General features: G+C 42.2%; 1 long non-coding RNA gene across 1 annotated transcript; it reads right to left on the reverse strand.

Annotated features, from left to right (window-relative positions):
- Positions 1–7,035: 7,035 nt before the first annotated feature.
- LOC143652600 (uncharacterized) lies at positions 7,036–17,480 on the reverse strand. Its single transcript, XR_013160778.1, has 3 exons — positions 17,325–17,480; positions 16,868–17,000; positions 7,036–12,955 (listed from the first exon to the last, which is right to left on the reverse strand). It is a non-coding gene; the product is annotated as an uncharacterized LOC143652600 (long non-coding RNA).
- Between the last annotated feature and the right edge of the window lie 81 nt (positions 17,481–17,561).

Raw genomic sequence — 17,561 nt, forward strand, 5'->3', positions numbered from 1 at the left:
AATTGAGTAGATTGAAATATTAGTGGTCGATGAGGGGGGTAAGGGTATGGTATATATGAGTTTTTCTTTTTTCTCTTTTTCTGGAGTGATGCAAATGTTCAAAAAAAATGATCATGGTGATGAATACACAACTATGTGATGATAATGTGAGCCACTAATTGTACACCATGTATGGAATGTTTGTATGTCAAGAATGCTTGTGTGTTAAGTTTTTACAATAAAAAAGTTAAAATCAGAAAAAAAAGGGTCTCCCTATACTCTCTGATACAACAGTTTTCCTCTCAAGTATTTACCCTCCTCAAACACATTCACAGATATGTAAAATGACATATAAGTACACTGACATCATTGCAGTTTTGTCATAATAAAATATTGTAATTTACCATCAAGGGAACTGGTTAAACTGTGGCATATTCATATAATAGAATGCCGTACAGCCATTAGAAAGAGGTAGTTTTTTTATATACTAATATAGAACGCTCATCAAGTTATATTGTCCAGTGAAGGAAAAGAAAAAAATACTATACAGCTCAGCACTACAGGCAGTACAGGGCGTCATGCCTTACGGACTGTCTGGGTTTTCCACGGGACAAGGCAGTAACCAGTTGCAGGCCCCCGCCTTCTCCCTGCCTCAGTCTCCTCGCTGGTAAATGTATGATCCTATCATACTAACAGCTGAATTATCGAGTCAGAAGTGGGTGTGTGTGTGTGTGTGTGTGCGTGTGTGTGCGTGTGTGTGTGTGTGTGTGTGCGTGCGCGGACAGGTACCGGGAATGGAACCTGGGTCTTGGGCAAGGCAGGCGAGAACTCGGCCTGCTGAGCCACCATGGCCCGCCTGAGTCTGGGTTTTTATAGGCTGAAACTTATACAGTTGGAGGAAGGGTCTAAGAAAAAGAACCCAAAATCAGGAATACAAAAAGAGGTAGAAAGTTGGGATATGTGGGTATTCACTATACAGGTCTTTCAAACTTTTCTGTATGTTTGAACTTTCTAGAGGAATTAGAAGAGTGAGTATTTATTTAGAATGAGAAAAATATCATAACAAATCATACATTTTAAAAAACCTAACAAATACCATAAACAGTACAAAATCCAGAAAATAACAGCATTTTAATTAAATAATTGTCTTAAAATACTTCTATAATGCTTTTTTCTCTGTTAGTTTTGGTTTTATACTCTTTATTGTCTCCCATGAATATTATTTTGGATTATCATTTTCTAAGAGAGAACAGAAAAAATTATTTTCTCCTCTAGCATGATCAAAAAATTAATGATTGTCTAGAAAACTTTCTTCAGCTTTAGAAGTTATTGGTAATGTGTACGGTTATAAAATGTCGCTCAGTCTGGGAAACCCTCTTTCACATTTCTTTCCGACATGAGCTGTGATAGACACTTACAGTCCTGCTTCAAGCTTGTGCCCTGCAAACAAAGGAATTCGATAAATTCTGCTTTATGTGATTCTTCTTATTTAAAAAAGGGCATGGTTTATTTATAACCAGAAATTATATTAGAAATTCTCAGATAGGAGAGGACTTCTTTTTTGACCAAATGTTAGTGAGAACAGAATCTTCCATTTATACTTCTTTTTTCATGGGCAGGCACCAGGAATCAAACCCGGATCCTCTAGCATGGCAGGCGAGCATTCTTGCCTGCTGAGCCACCGTGGCCCACCCTCCATTTATACTTTTACACTCTGATGACTGGAAGAGTTCTCAGACTCGCTTCCGGAGCTATGTATCTTTAACCTTCTCTGTCCCCCAGTTCCCACACACTTCTGAGGCTGGTGCTGGGAGAGCCCTGTACAGAGCCAGGCGAGTTCTGGGCCTGCACCTCGGGTCGTGATGCTGTGAGTTGGTGCTGTGCTGGTGTCCCTGGAAGCTCTTCCTGCAATGGGGAACCCAGCAAAAGTGAGTGCTCACCACCGAAGAGTCCCACCACCCCTAACTAAACACTTCTTCCCATACCAGAGCCCTTCCAGCTCCCTCCCCAGCAAAGGGGGAGATACGTCTGAGCAGAAAGAAATAGCAGACTTAACTAACCTTCTATTGTTAAATATCTAGTTTTGCTGATTTAACTAAACACTAGCATCGTGTGAGCACATTGCTAGGGCCCCTAGGGCCTCGGACTGGGCCTGGCAGTGGGGGTCCTGAGGCTGAAGCTGCGCTGGGCTCACGGTAAGCCTGCCTCCACGCAGGTGTGCTGTGCAGTGTCAGTGAGAGCACTGAAAACGCCTGCAGCAGACCACATGCTGTATCATCTACTATTCATCACTGACACAGAAAGGAGAAGACAGACGAATACCGACGATTATGAAGTTCAGAGGCAGACCCAAGAATAGGATAAGGTTAGTGTTTCTTATCAGTGAGGAAAATACAGAATTCTTCAGTAAAATTACTGGTATAAAATTAACAGCCTAGAGTTAGTTAGATTGTGTTGACTCATTAAAAAGGTGATGAAGAAGAGAAAGAAGCAACCACCACAAAAGAAGCAGAATAAAATGCAAGTGAAAAGCATCTGGTTTTTAAATAACTTTCTAAACATAACACAAAGACCAAATTCATAAAAGAAAAATGCTTACAGATTTGACTACATAAAAATGTTAAATTTCTGTCCCCCCCAAAATAAAGCATAATAAAATTAAAAGTAAAAATACAAGCTCAGAAAAATGTTTGTATCATCTATGACAAAGGTATAGTGTGCTTAATGTGTAAAGAGTGTTTACAAATCAATAAGACAAATACACACATACACCCCATCTTTTTTTAATGGACAAAGACATAACAGGGAATGCACTAAAGCAGAAATGTAACCTTTCTGGAGAGCAATTTGGAAATGCATATCACAGCTTAAAATCTATATATACCTTTTGTTCTAGGAATTCTATGTCAATTTATCCTGAGAAAATTAAAAGCTGTGTGTAGAATTTAAAACAACAAAAAAGACAGCAGAGCATTTTAATAATTTTTTTTAAATGGAAACAACCTAGGCAGATGAGTGGTTGAGTAAATTATGATACAATTAGTCATATGAAGGAACAATAAATATCCGTTGAAGAATGTTTACTGACATGAGGAATTGTTGTCAACCCATAATGCCGAATAAAAACAGCAGGTGATAGAACATTTTGTCCTATGGGCTCACAGTATATTAGTTTGCATTAAATGTCTGCATTATATATCTAAAAAGACTGAAACTGTATACTCACCTTATTTAACTGACATATTGTCAGATGATGAGACTGTGGATGATTCCCCCCCTTTGTATTTTCTTATTTGAAGGGGAAAAAAGGTTTGATTTTTTTTTAAGTAAAATTATTGTCAGATTTCACTACATAAAAATGTTGAGCTAGCTAACTGGTAAGCTACAGATAGCAAGGATATTTATGTCATAGGGGTAATTTATTTCTTTGAATTCTTCTGAAATGCTTTAGGTATCTCCTCTCATTTGATTAAAGCAATTTAATTCAGTTCAACACTCATGGCATACCCCTATGTGCAAGGAACTACAGGTAAGATTACAAAAATGGCTGGAATACAGAACTTGCCCCCAAAAAGCTTATAACTTAGTAGGAAGGGAAACTTCATTGGGGCCTTCTCAGCTAGAAATAAACTAAATTGCTATCTGTCGGATTTTTTTTAATGCAGCAGCAAAGGGGATCTGCCATACCCCAGACTAAATGCGGCTGGCTTGTGGAGCTCTTCTGTGCTCGTCACTGCTTTCTGGAATCCAGCCTAGGGAAGTAATATATGTCACCATGTGTGCAGTTTATAATTAGACTTATAAGAAAAAGATCTATTGGCAAAAAACATTTAGTCAAACTCTAGAAAAGGCAGTCGGGAGAAAGCAGGTGGAAAAGATCTATCTTGGAAATTAATTTAATGCTAAAGAAAGAGAAGTCATTTAAAAAACATAAAAAGCCATTATTATGCCCTTAGCATTTTTATATTTCAGGGAGTACATGAAGATGTAGCTGCTATTGGATTACCCTCTATCGAAAGGATGAGTATTGGAGGTACAAATAGAAGCTAAGGTCAAGAAGCTCAAGGCAGAAAAATACTCACGTGTCTAAGAGAGACTGATAAGCATGTGAAATAACAGCCCCCTACTTTTAAGGCTGCAGTTATGCCTGTGACCTAAGTTTAAGTTTCAGAGAGGATGGGAGGAAAAAGTCACAAGGGCCTGGGGTCGCCCTTCCTATGAATCCTAAACCACCCAGCCCTCCACCAACCTTTACTATCATTCTGGGGTGCAGTGGAGTCCTAGTCCTAAGATCTCTGAACCTCTAAGCCAACCTTCTCTTCAGCCTTCATCTTTTCCCAACCGAGCATCACCAATTAGAACTGGCTGACCTATGGCCTGAAAACCGAAATCCCCTGCCTCTCCAGGGCTGAGGGCTCCTGGGAAGCCTTTTCTAGCTGCATGGCCCCAGGAACTAGACAAGCCAGTAGGAAGAGGGCTGCCCACTGGTCTGAAGAGGCTCTGTCTTCCTCTGTCATCCCACACCTTGCCCCTCCACTACTCTCGTGTCCTTTATACCAGAGCTCCCAGTTTCCACCCTCCAACTCAGTCAGAACCGAGCCACTGGGTTTTCCTCCTTCTCCACTGTCCTGCCAGCTTTCATGTCTCCTTAGGCCCTAGCTGGGCATGCTTCCCTGAGTGGTTCCCCACTCCTTCCTGCCTGTCTCTCCTCTGTCCCGGACCCCTGTCCTAGCGGCTGGGCCTGACGCAAATGGCACTGCCACCATGCCTTGCTGTGTGTGACTCAAAGATCTCCCCACGTGGCCGAGGGCTAGCTGGGTGCTCAGGGAAGTTTCTGCCTCTTCCTTGTCCTTCTGCGAGAGCTTCTCTTCTTTCTACTTGACTCTCATCACTCAATGGTCACAACTTTCTTCAAGAAGAGCGAAGGAATGACCTTTTAGTTCACTAGCTCTTTCTGAGACTCACCTCGTCTCCTCCGCGTGTGAATGTCTCCCAAGACAGAAGGCTAGCACACCCACTCTGCCAGGCTTAAGTGAGAAGCTGTTTAAAAGCTGATGCACCATTACAGATGTGACCCATCTGAGGGATGTGGGGCACGCCTATCTACCCTGACAGATTCCTGGCACGTTTTCACTAACATGTTTAGCCAGTGGGTGGAAACAGGAAGTTCTATCTGTGTCCTTTAAAGGGCTCATCTTTTTGGAATGCAGAAACAGAGAATTCCTATCTCATTGATCCCTCAGGGAAGAACATTCCTTCCCGTCCAGGTTCTATGCCTGGGGGAAGCTGAGGTTCACAGCTTCCAAATAGCCCTCATCTCCTAACCCAGGCTTGCATCAGGGCCTTGGGCATGGCTTCTCCTTATTGTCTTCCCACTACTTTCTTACAAACACCAGATCCTACAAAATTCTCATGAACTCCTCAAGTTGCTATTTTATGTCAAAATTTCTCCTCCTTTTTTTTCTGACCCAAGAAAAGCATGGATTATCTGTGAGCCAGTAGAACCAAACTAAATGTTTGATTATTTGATTATACTAAAGTATGTACAGAGATTTGCTAATCAAAGATGAGTGTGTGTGAAGTCAAGTAGAAACAAAACCCAGGGCACTCTGAGGATACCTTATTTAGATGCCAGAATAATACCAATATGCATATTTTTTTATGTATTGTGATTATTTTTGGTCATGGCTTTTGACATTATTACATTACTTATTTTTGATGTACTTTTCATTCAAAAATCCCATTTGTAATTCACGCTTGTTTCATTCAACGATTCAGAGAGGCACAATAACAAAGTATGAGAGTATAACTTCTGGGGCCAGAGTGTCTGAGTATGACCCCTGGTTCTGCCTCCTTTGGCTGAATGACCTTGGGTAAGTTTGCCTCAGTTTCTTTATCTGTAAAATGGGGGTTATAACACCTACTTCATAGAGTTGTTATGAAGATTACGGTAATATCATACAGCACTTGGAACAATGCCTGCACACAGTAAGAGCTATATTAGTGTTTTAAAATAAGTAATATAGGGTGGGCAATGGTGGTTCAGTGGCAGAGTTCTTGCCTGCCATGCTAGAGACCTGGGTTCGGTTTCCGGTACCTGCCCATGCAAAAAAAAAAAAAAGGAATATATGTTTATACCAGTTTAGATCTATTATGTGCCCCAGAAAAGCCATGTTTTAATCCTGATCCACTCTTGTGAGGGCAGCTGTTTCTTTTAATCCTGATTCCATGTAGTAGGGTGGAAACTTTTGATTATATCATACCCACAACGTGATGTCCCCAAGTGTGGGTGTGGCCTTTTGATTAGATGGAGATGTCACTCTGCCCATTCAAGGTGGGTCTTGATTAGTTTACTGGAGTCCTTTGAAAGAGGAAACATTTTGGAGAGGCCTCAGAACAGAGACACAGATGTTTGGAGATGCTTGGAGTTCAGCAGACGTTGCTGTAAGATGTTAAACCAGAAGCTGGAGAGAGCCAAGAGAAGCCAAGAGATGAAAGCCAGCCCTGCGGAAGCAAAAGTGAGTACCCTCCACAGGAACAGAGGCTGAAAGCAACGGAGCCCAGGAACAAGGGACTAGCAGATGCCAGCCATGTGACTACCCAGTTGACAGAGAGGTTCTAGACGGCATCACCTTTTCTTGAGTGAAGGTAACCTCTTCTTGGTGACTTAGTTTGGGCATTTTCTTGGCACTAAAACTGTAAACTTGTAACTTATCAGGTTCCATTTATTTATTTATTTATTTTATTTTTTTTATTAACGGAAAGAAAAAAAAAGAAATTAACACAACATTTAGAAATCATACCGTTCTACATATGCACTCAGTAATTCTTAACATCATCACATAGATGCATGATCATTGTTTCTTAGTACATTTGCATCGGTTTAGAGGAACTAGCAACACAACAGAAAAAGATATAAAATGTTAATATAAAGAAAAGAAATAAAAGTAGTAATAATAGTAAAAAACAACAACAACAAACAAACCAACAAGCAAACAAAAACAAAAAAAACCCTATAGCTCAGATGCAGCTTCATTCAGTGTTTTAACATGATTACTTTACAATTAGGTATTATTGTGCTGTCCATTTTTGAGTTTTTGTATCTAGTCCTGTTGCACAGTCTGTATCCCTTCAGCTTCAATTACCCATTGTCTTACCCTGTTTCTAACTCCTGCTGAACTCTGTTACCAATGACATATTTCAAGTTTATTCTCGAATGTCTGTTCACATCAGTGGGACCATACAGTATTTGTCCTTTAGTTTTTGGCTGGATTCACTCAGCATAATATTCTCTAGGTCCATCCATGTTATTACATGGTTCATAAGTTTATCTTGTCTTAAAGCTGCATCAGGTTCCATTTTTAAAAGCCATTTCATTTCTGGTATATTGCATTCTAGCAGCTTAACAAACTAAAACAGCATCTTTGAACAAATTAGCAGTAAAGGCATTTGAGAAGTTAGTTTTCTAAGACATTGCAGGGTTGAGAATGTTTCAGTGTTACCTTTTTCTAAGGATGGCAGCTTTGCTGAGTAAATAGTCCTTTGCAAAAAACCTCCCCAGTTCTCCCTACCCTACCACTAAGCCCTGGAGATATCGTTCCACTGCAACTGGGCTTGATCTGGTACTCAGAAGAAGGAGAGATGATTCTGATTTGCATGCTTTTTTAAAAATTTATTGTGGCAACATATATACAGTATAACATTTCCCATTTTAAACATTTTCAAGAATACAATTTAGTGGAAAAAAAAAATACAATTCAGTGGCATTAAATTACGTTCACAACATTGTGTTCCCATCACCAGAATCCATTACCAAAAATTTTCACCACCACGAGTGTAAACCCTGTTTCCATTAAGCAATAACTCCCCATTCTCTGTGGTCAAGGAGCTCTGTCTTCTTTCTTTCCCCTGGTGAGATAAATGTGGTAGAAGCTTGGGTTGGAATTCTGCTTATAATAGGAGCTCAACGAATTTCTCCTGTTGCTTTTCTTGTTCTTTTGCTGTTCACTTTCTTTATAGCTTTCTTTCATGCTCTGAATGTTTCCCAAGTGTGTTAGGTTGGTAAAAGCTGCTAGAATGCAACACACTAGAAATGGAACAGCTTTTAAAAAGGTGAATTTATTAAGCTGCAAGTTTACAGTTCTAAGGCCGTGACAATGTCCAAATTAAGGCAAGGCTATAGAAATGTCCAATCTAAGGCACCCAGGGAAAGATACCTTGGTTCAAGAAGGCTGATGACGTTCGGGGTTTCTCTCTGCTAGCTTTCTATCCAGGCTTCTTCAGTGGCTCCCCTGGGAGTGTCTTCTTTCTTCATCTCCAAAGATCTCTGGCTGTGTGGGCTCTGGTGGCTCTAAACTATCTTCAAAATGGTTCCCTTTTAAAAGGCTCCAGTAAGCAACCCCACCTTGAATGGGTGGAGATACATCTCCATGGAAACCATCTAATCAAAAGTTACCACCCACAATTGGGTGGGTCACATCTCCATGGAAACGATCAAAAAGCTCCCACCCAGCAATAATGAATGAGGATTAAAGGACATGGCTTTTCTGGGATATATAATAGCTTCAAACTGGCATACCAAGTCAAATCTGTTTTGATAATTGGTTTTTTACTATATCAATTTTGAATTCTACTGCTTTCAATGTTGTCTTTAATTACTCTATTATGGATTTTTGTAATAATTTAAGACTATCCTGGCCTGTTGTTCTTGGATGTATATTCTCTTTTATCTTTTACAAACGATAGACCTCACACAATAAAAATTCCTTCCAGATCTAAAAGTGAAATGTAAAAACAAAAATCTTATAGAAGGAAATCTTGGAGAACCTATTAGAGTATGTATTGGTTTGCTAAAGCTGCAGGAATGCAATATACTAGAAATGGATCAGCTTTTAAAAAGGGAATTTATTAAGTTGTAAGTTTACATTTCTAAAGCTTTAAGAATGTCCAAACTAAGGCATCCAGGGAAAGATAACTTGACTCAAGAAAGGCTGATGGGTCCAGAACACTTTTGTCAGCTGGGAAGGCACGTGGGTGGCAGCTGCTGGGGTCTTTGGCTTCTGGTTTTAAGCTACTTCCCCAGAACTTTCTTTCTGCATTTTCAAACATATGAGTTTGCTTCTGCTCTCTCTGTCAGCACTCCAAGCATCTAAGCTTCCTCCGAAGTGTTTTCCCTTTTAAAGGACTCCAATAAACTACTCAGGACCCACTATGGATGGACAGAGTCACATCTCCATCTAATGAAAAGGTCACACCCACAATTGGGTGGGTCAATCTCCTTGGAAACAATCCAATCAAAGGTTTCCATCCTAAATAACAGATCTGGCCCCACAAGGTTGAATCAGGATTAAAACACAGCTTTTCTGGGTTATATAATAGTTTCAAACAGGCACAGAGTAGACAAAATTTCTTAAAAAGGAAACAAAAAACTTTAACTATAAAGGGAAAATTGATAAGCTGGACTATTTTAAAATTAAGAACTTCTGTTTATCAAAAGACAACAACTAAGAGAAAAGCAAGCCAGAGATTGAGAAAAGATACTGACAATACATTCATCTAAAAAAGGACAAGTATGCAGAATGTGTAAACTGATAAGAGAGATGCAGCCAACCAGATAGAAAAATGAGCAAGCAGCTCATAAAAGATGTCATGCATATGGCCAGCGAGCACAACATCATTAATCATTAGGAAACTGCAAATTAAAACCACAATGAGATACGCTATACAAGCACCAGAATGGCTACGAAGAACAGAACTGGCAAGGGTTGATAAGGCTATAGAACAATCAGAATGCTCGTACTCCACTCGTGGGAGCGTATATTGGTACGACCATTTTGGAAAATTATTTGGCATTACCTATTAAAACGAACCATGTATATAACACATGAGTCAGAGATTCTACTTCTAGGGATATTTCCAACAGAAATATATGTATACATTCAACAAAAGATATGCTTGAGAATGTTCATAGGAATACAGAATAGAACTATTCGTTGTGGCATTTTCAGACAATGGAAAACTACACAGTCTTGAGAATGAACTGGCAAATGCTACAGCATGCATGAATTGTCACAAGAATAAAAGGAGCCAGACCCAAAAAGAGTGTATTACACCCCATATGTAAAATTCAAAACTGGATAAAGACAGTGGTTACTTCAGATGGTGGAAATGTCTGGAACGGGGCCGGCAATGGGCTCATGGAGGTGTTGATTCTGTTTCTGGATCTGGGTATTGCTAAAAGGGTAGAGGCCCACCTCCGAAAATTCACTGAGCTGAGCATTTAGGATTCATGCACCTTTGGTATGTTTGTAAGAATTTAATAAAGTTTCAAAAAAATAGCGGATATTTGCTCTTCAAATATCTGGATGTTTTAGTCAAGAAGTTTTCCTTAGGCTCTTATGCTTTTTACTCATTGTTCTTCAATTTCTTTTTGTCTGCTTGAATAATGGTGACAATATTTTCACACACAATAAGCTGATGTATTTTTATATCTCTCTTAAATAACTTCCCTTGTCTCATTCCCCCTCTAACCCAGAAGAGGAGAGAATGAATATTTGGCTCCTTATCCAGGCCACTGGTTTAAAATTAGATGGCTAGGGAGAAGATCGGGTGTGCACTCCTGGGCCTCTTTTAGGTCCCAGGAGTGCAGAAGTGGGAGCCAGCAGCCCTGTCATGCACCTGTGGGGTAGGGGCGAGGTGACCCCACAGTCTGGACCTCCTGGTCAGGGGCCAGATGGACAATTTTGCAGTGATTCAGCAGAGCCGGTGGGGTCAGTGAAAGCCAAGGTGAGGTGGGGCCAGTGAGACGACAGCTGTCAGGCTCTGGCCAAGAGAAACACAACTGGGCTGCAGGTTAGAGCAACCACAGGGTCAACTGTGGACACCAGGACACTAGGGACAGGGCAGCTGCACTCAGTGGTCACTGCACAGCATACACTGAAGGGCCAGCAGGAGGCCAAGTGAGCCTTCTGCCTCGCCAAAGACAGGGCCTGCCTGAGGTTTCTCCAGAGAGATAGAATCGATGTGTTATAGGAATCAGCTCACGCATCCATAGGGAATGACATGTCTGAATTCTATAGGGTAGGCCATAAAAAAAAAAAAATGAAGGTTTTGATGAATTCTCCAAGAGAAGTGGGTTGGCTGAATTACAGACAGAATTTCTTCCTTTTGGTTGCTGAAATCATCACTTCTCCCTTTAAGGCCATCAACTAATTGGATGAGACTTTGCTCTTTGTTGTAGGCCACCTCCTCAGCTGACTGTAGATGCAACCAGTCGTAGATGCAGTCAAATGACTAATGACTTAAATCCATGAAACCCCCTCAAGGTAACAATCAGGCCAGTGTTTGCTTGATCAAACAACTACACACAGTCACCTAGCCAAGGAGACACTTGAAATTAACCATCAGAGGCCTCTTCCCTGCACAAACAAATAATAAGTTAGAGATAAGATGGAGAAAGAGGGTCAAATCTGAGACTGATTCATTTCACCTCCTAGACAGCCTTAAAAGAATTGCTTACATTTCTGTCTTACATTTTTCCCACCTCACCTAATTGGTGGGACCTGGCAAGACTATATCACTTAAAAATAAATAAAACAGCTACGTTTCTACAACATGTCTGAGTATAGTGTGAAGAAATTGGTAGCTTTCCTTATTCTCTTTTGTTTCTTTATTTTTCCTTGATTTTACCAACCTGTAGACTTCTGCTGCTGCTGAAGTAGTTCATTTTAGGAAATTTTCTAGATAATTGAATGGAATTCGAAATAAAAGCTTCTGACATTGCAACTCTCCACAATCATTACTTCTTGTTTATGTATGATCATGTCATGATTTCCATTACTCTTCCGCTCCATTCATCATCCAGTCATTCAGACACCCAGCCAAATGAAGTTTACTCCATGTGCTCTATCACATCTTTCCAATTTTCTCTCTCGAGCCATCCATCGATACTTTTTTGCGTGTGCATTTCAGAGTTAGCTGCAGATATAAGTACACCTAAGTCTCTTTTAATATTTAGGTTTCTTCCTTCTCTGATTTTGTTCCCTTGCAACTTATATGGTGAATTAAACTAGGCTGTTTGTTCTGTCAGCTTCCCACACACTGGATTTTGCTGACTGATCTGGAGGCTTCACTGATTCAGGTTACACAGCTTGGCCAAGTGGAACTGTGTGCTGCTTCATACCACTTCACATCAACAGGGCGTCTGATGGCTGGCTGGCTCCCTTTTCGTGGGTTAGGAGCTGTTAGCTTGATTCATGCATTCAAAAATTCTCTCAGCTCTGCATATTCTGGTTTAAGTAGTCACTGAAGATCAGTGTATTACCATGGTGATGGTGATATTTTGACTTTTCCTTTTTTTTTTTTTACATGGGCAGACATTGGGAATGGAACACGGGTCTCAGGCATGGCAGGTGAGAACTCTGCCTACTGAGCCACCATGGCCTGCCCAGTGATGGTGATATTTTAATTCTAGAATTCTTTCTTTATTCAGTATCTGGATTTTTGTGTTAAAAAAAAAAAAAAACTTTTTCTCATGATCTATCAGTTACCAGAAGATATATTTTGTACAGAAAAGCGGGGCAAATGCTTGATTCTCCCACACTTTCTTTTTAAACAAATGTTCACGCTATTGAGTTGCTTTCCTAGCATCCTCCAAAGTTGACCCAAAGAGATTTCTTTCTTTATTTTTGAGCAACATTTTTAATTCATGGCTTTTAAATACATTTATTTCCATCCATTGTAATTATCATCCTTTTCTGATACTCAGATGGTCACGTCCTCAGTTGGCTCTGAGTCCGCTGACACGATTTCACTCATCTTTGATGCTTTCTTGTGTTCTGGCCACAACTGGACTCAGGCATTTCTCTAAGAAGCTTTTGTTTCCTTTAGTGGGAAAAGCACTTAGGAAGCTGAAGCTGTCCTTGAGGGGAGCTGCTTGCCCTGGGGTGGTTATCTCTACGTGTTTCTGGTGGCAAAGCTACAATAAAGAATATTAGGGGAGGAGCAGATTTGAATGGAGGAGGTGGTGAAGAAAAACTAACTTTTATATTATTAATTATTTAGACTGTATTTTCAATAACAATAAATAAGGCTTTAGTAAATACATTTATTTATAGTTTGTTTTCCTTTGAATTTATTTCCTTAGGACGATTAACTCATGTAAGTTTAGGATGGAAGGAATGAACAGTGATAGGTTTTGCTAACTATTTCCTCAGATGCTATATATAGGATCAGCTACACAATTTGTGGGGCTCGATGCAAAGTGAGAGTTCACAATCTCTACTTCAAAAAGCAGGAAAAAGTGCCATGAAGGTGCTAAGATATAAAGCTCCTTTCTTTCTTTCAGGCTCCCTCTACTCCCCTGCCTGTCTTCTCTGTGCCTCCCTTTCCCATAGGCTGGCCTCCGGAAGCCACAGTGCGGGTGATCCCTGAGCGCTGAGCAACCTCTGGCCAGTGTGTGCTGGGCTCCTAGACCTGGGGTGGGCCGTGGGCCCCTGCCGGGGGCCTGCATGTCCAGGCGGGTGAGAACAGCTGCTGCCGGGCCACGTGCCCCACTTGCTCCTTCCCAGACCTGCGCCGGACCCTCCAGGGTGGATATTGGCAGAGCCTGCGGGGCAGGGGAGGCCCGTGGGGCCCCGGCACAGGGCGGGGAGTAGGCAGCTGAGGGCCCGTTCCTGGGAGCCTCTGGGGCATTCTCCATCGTTCCATTGGACTCACTCATAAAACACAAATCACACAAAATTATGAAGAATTTCAAGATGTGGCCTGTAGAGAGAACAACAGTCCTCAAGCTCGCAGCTATTCTGAGTTTGGGGCCCTGTGTGAACTCGTGCAATGCCCACTGCATGGTCAGATTCTACACACACACACACACATATTATGTAAATATTATGAGATTTTTAAAATAGGAACTTGTTCACATGACTGTGGGAATGAGTATACCCAAATTCCACCAGCAGCCAGGAGCTCTGATGAAGACTTCTGCTAAATTCCCCATTCTGATGGGGTTCACTGAGACCCTTTCAGGGGATGCGCAAGCTCAGAGCTATATTCATAAGAACACTAAGACACTGCTGGGTTTTTCATTCTCATTCTTGAGAACGAACCTCAGAGGTTACCTGACACGTGATATGGCAACAGAAGGAATGCAGAAGCAGAGGCCCAGCTGTCTTCTATTAAGCCATCTCATTAAAGAGATTTACAAAAATATAAAACAATACTACTTTTCTCACTAACTTTGGTTCTGGAAAATATGCATTTTTTTTCCATAAAATGTTATTTTTACTTCATATATATTTGTTGTTATTTTTAAATGAATTAATAAGTATTTTTAATTTCTCAGTCTTAATTTCTAATACAATAAGTATCGATAGCTTTTGGAGTCCTCAATAAGTGTTAAGATTCAGGGGGTTGTGGGAACTGCTGGCATCAGCTAAGGGTCCTGTGTCAGCCATGAAGCCAGGCTGCCTGATTTTGAATTGTGCTTGACCAAGTCCTTGCTTCATGACCGTGGACCATTTAGGGAAGCTTTCTGTGCCTCACCCTCCTTATTTGGAAAATGGGATAATAGTTAACATGGTCTACTTTATAGGGCTAAGTGAAGATGAGATGACTACACATCAGAGCAATGCTTGATTAGAGTAAATGCTCAATAATGTTAGCAATTATCCAAAGAACTGAACCACGTTAGACTCACTGGCAATATCTGCATTATTATTTTTCTAAAGCCTAACCCACATAGCATAAAAATGTGTGACTTTGCTTTTGACTAGGTCAGAGACGGTGCCCCAGTGCTCAAATGTACATTTCTGTAATTGCTGTTGAAGCGAAACATTTTCATATTTTGACATAGTTTTGGTTTTTCTCTTTTTAATTTATTTCACTGCACAGTTATATTTTTATTATGAGCTACCTCACATAATTTTTCAGATGCGGTCAAGTTTAAGATAAGTGTCCAAAATTAGCCCACTTTATGCCACATTATCAAGACTGTCGCATTAAAAAAAAAACTTAGTAGAGCTCCAGGGACACTGAAGACCTGGAATTATCTGTCCTACATGTTCTGAATCTTTGAAATAAGCCACGGAGCCTAAGCATAGTTGCTGCAATACTATTGCAGTGATATAAATAGGACCTTCCACAAAAAAGCTTGCCTTGGCCAGCAACGAATTCACAGTGGCAGGTCGGGTTTCAGAGTCCACATCGCCAGGATATGCTGCCTCTCTGGTTACAGGGAAGTAAATATAGACCAAGCTGATGATGAGAACACATTTCACTCCACTTAGCCCAGCTTTACTCACTTCTCAGCTATTAGAAGCTAGATCAAGCCAGTTATAGGTGATCTGCCTATCTCCTTTCACCAGCCTCACCACCTTTCCCTCTTTTTCAAGGCTCATTTTCCCACTCTTGCTCTTGAGTTCATTCCCTTACTGTTTTACTATGTTAACCGGCCCTTTTCCTCCTGGGGAAGCTAACCTCTCCATTTCTACAGGTTCCTTTTCTCGATATCCACAAATAAGTAATGATTTTCCCTAACAGAAAAAAGTTTCCTCAAGCTTGCATCAGCCTCTACTGTCTCCCACTCTTCCTCCTCCCTATCTAAGAACCTCACTTCTTCCTGCTCTGGCCCCTCATGTCACCCCACTGGCCAGCTCGAAGGTCAATGACCATCTCCCAATTGCCAAACCCAACGAGAACTTTTTTTTTTGGTCATCTAATTTGTCAAAACTCTCCTTGCCAGGGTTTGTGACACAGTTTTGTAGTTTTTCCTAGCTTTCCAACCTTGCCTTTTCAGTTTCCTAAATTGCAAGCTCCTCCTTCTGTCCCACCCTTGAGTACTGGTATTTCCTTGGGTTCCATCCTCAGCTCTTGTCCCCTCATCACTCCCACCCCACCCTCACTTTGCATAACCTCATCTGCTCCTCACATTCAGCTAACGCTGGTGACTCCCAAGCCCACAGCACCTGCGCTGATCACTCTTGTCAGCCTAGTACTTGCCTCGGACATCCAAACGTGCACTAGAATCTCCTACTGGAGTCCCACAGACACGTCTAATTGAGCTGACCACATCTCTTTGCCTAGAACCCCTTCAATTCTTTATGATGTACACTGCTGCAACCTTAATAAAATCCAGCTGCAATCCCGGCAGTGGGGTGCAGAGACTCTCGAGCCTGTGGCCTCAACAGATCACCTACATCAGAAGGCAGAACTGTGCTGTGCACATTCTATAATCGTGCTCAGTGACGGGGGGTCACTTGATCACACTCCTGCCCCGTGGATGGCACTGCCAGCAATCACTGAGCCTGGTTCCCACCTAGCTTCTGCCGGGGACAAGCCAGGTGGGAAAACCTCATACAAGGTTCTGCTTTTTGTATTTGTATACAATCAATGGCTTTTAGTATATCCACAGAGTTGTGCATTCGTCACCCCAATCAATTTTAGAACACTTGTATTACTGCAAAAAGGAAAACCCCATAGAATTCTCGCCTGCCATGCGGGAGACCGGGGTTCGATTCCCAGCTCATGCACTACCCCCCAAAACAAACAAACAAACCAACAAGGAAAAAAAATTAAACAAATGGTGCTGCAATGGAAAAAAAATGAAATGTGACCCCCACCACAGCATACAAAAAATAATTTAAAAAAAGGAAAACCCCACAGCTCCCAGCTCCCAGCAGCCAGCGCTCAATCTCTCTGTCCCTTCCTGCATAACCACGATGTGGCCCAGAATAAACATTTGAAGTCTTTAAGGGAAGCATGCAGCGCCTCATCCACAAAGCGGAAGGGAAGCATCTTCATTTCCTACTCAGGTAATTACACGGCAGACACTGGCATTTTCCAGTGGGGCTGGCCCCAGAAATGCCGCACTGCAGGGATGTGCACAAGTCACCTGAGCAGGCGGTCTACATCCTGGAACAGGGCCCTGCAGAGATGAGACCTCCAATTGCAGATGCGCTGGAGGGATTCAGAAGGAGGCTGGCTAGGTCATTTCTTTCTTTCTTTCTTTTTTTCCGTCCTCTCTCCTTGGGCGTCCACAAAGGTAGGAAGCATGACTTACAATCACTGCCCAGCAGTGGTTTCCCCTCCTTCCTGACCGCACCTGACGCCACGTGGGCAGCAATGAACACAAGGCAGGCGCAGGGCGCTGCTCCAGGCCTCCGCGAACAGCCGTGACCGCGGACACTCGGGACCGCCTGCTCCCCTTCCCTCGTCCCCTGCTGACCAGGCGCCATCCCTGCATACTTTTCTGGCCCCTGCCGCGGACGCCCAATCGGTCCCCAAGCTCTGCAGATGCTATTTCCCCTTCCGCCCTTCCCACCCTCACGGCAGCCGCCCTGACTCCGGACCCCCGTCCGTTTCGCTTTGCCTCCTGCTCCGCCGGTGTTCTCCCCGCCGGCCTTTGTCCTCCCTCCTCCCGCGCTCCGCAAGCACAGGGCGGGCTCCCGGCCGGCTCGCCGCAGACTGTGACCGCGCCGGCACCTCCGTCTCCTGGGCTGCCCAAGGGGACGCCATGGGGTGGGTGGAGTCACAGCGGGCGTTTATTCACTCACGGTTTGAGGCTGGGAAAAAGGCCACTCTCCAGG

Source organism: Tamandua tetradactyla, chromosome 12, assembly GCF_023851605.1.
Source record: "Tamandua tetradactyla isolate mTamTet1 chromosome 12, mTamTet1.pri, whole genome shotgun sequence".
Taxonomy (NCBI): Eukaryota; Metazoa; Chordata; class Mammalia; order Pilosa; family Myrmecophagidae; genus Tamandua; species Tamandua tetradactyla.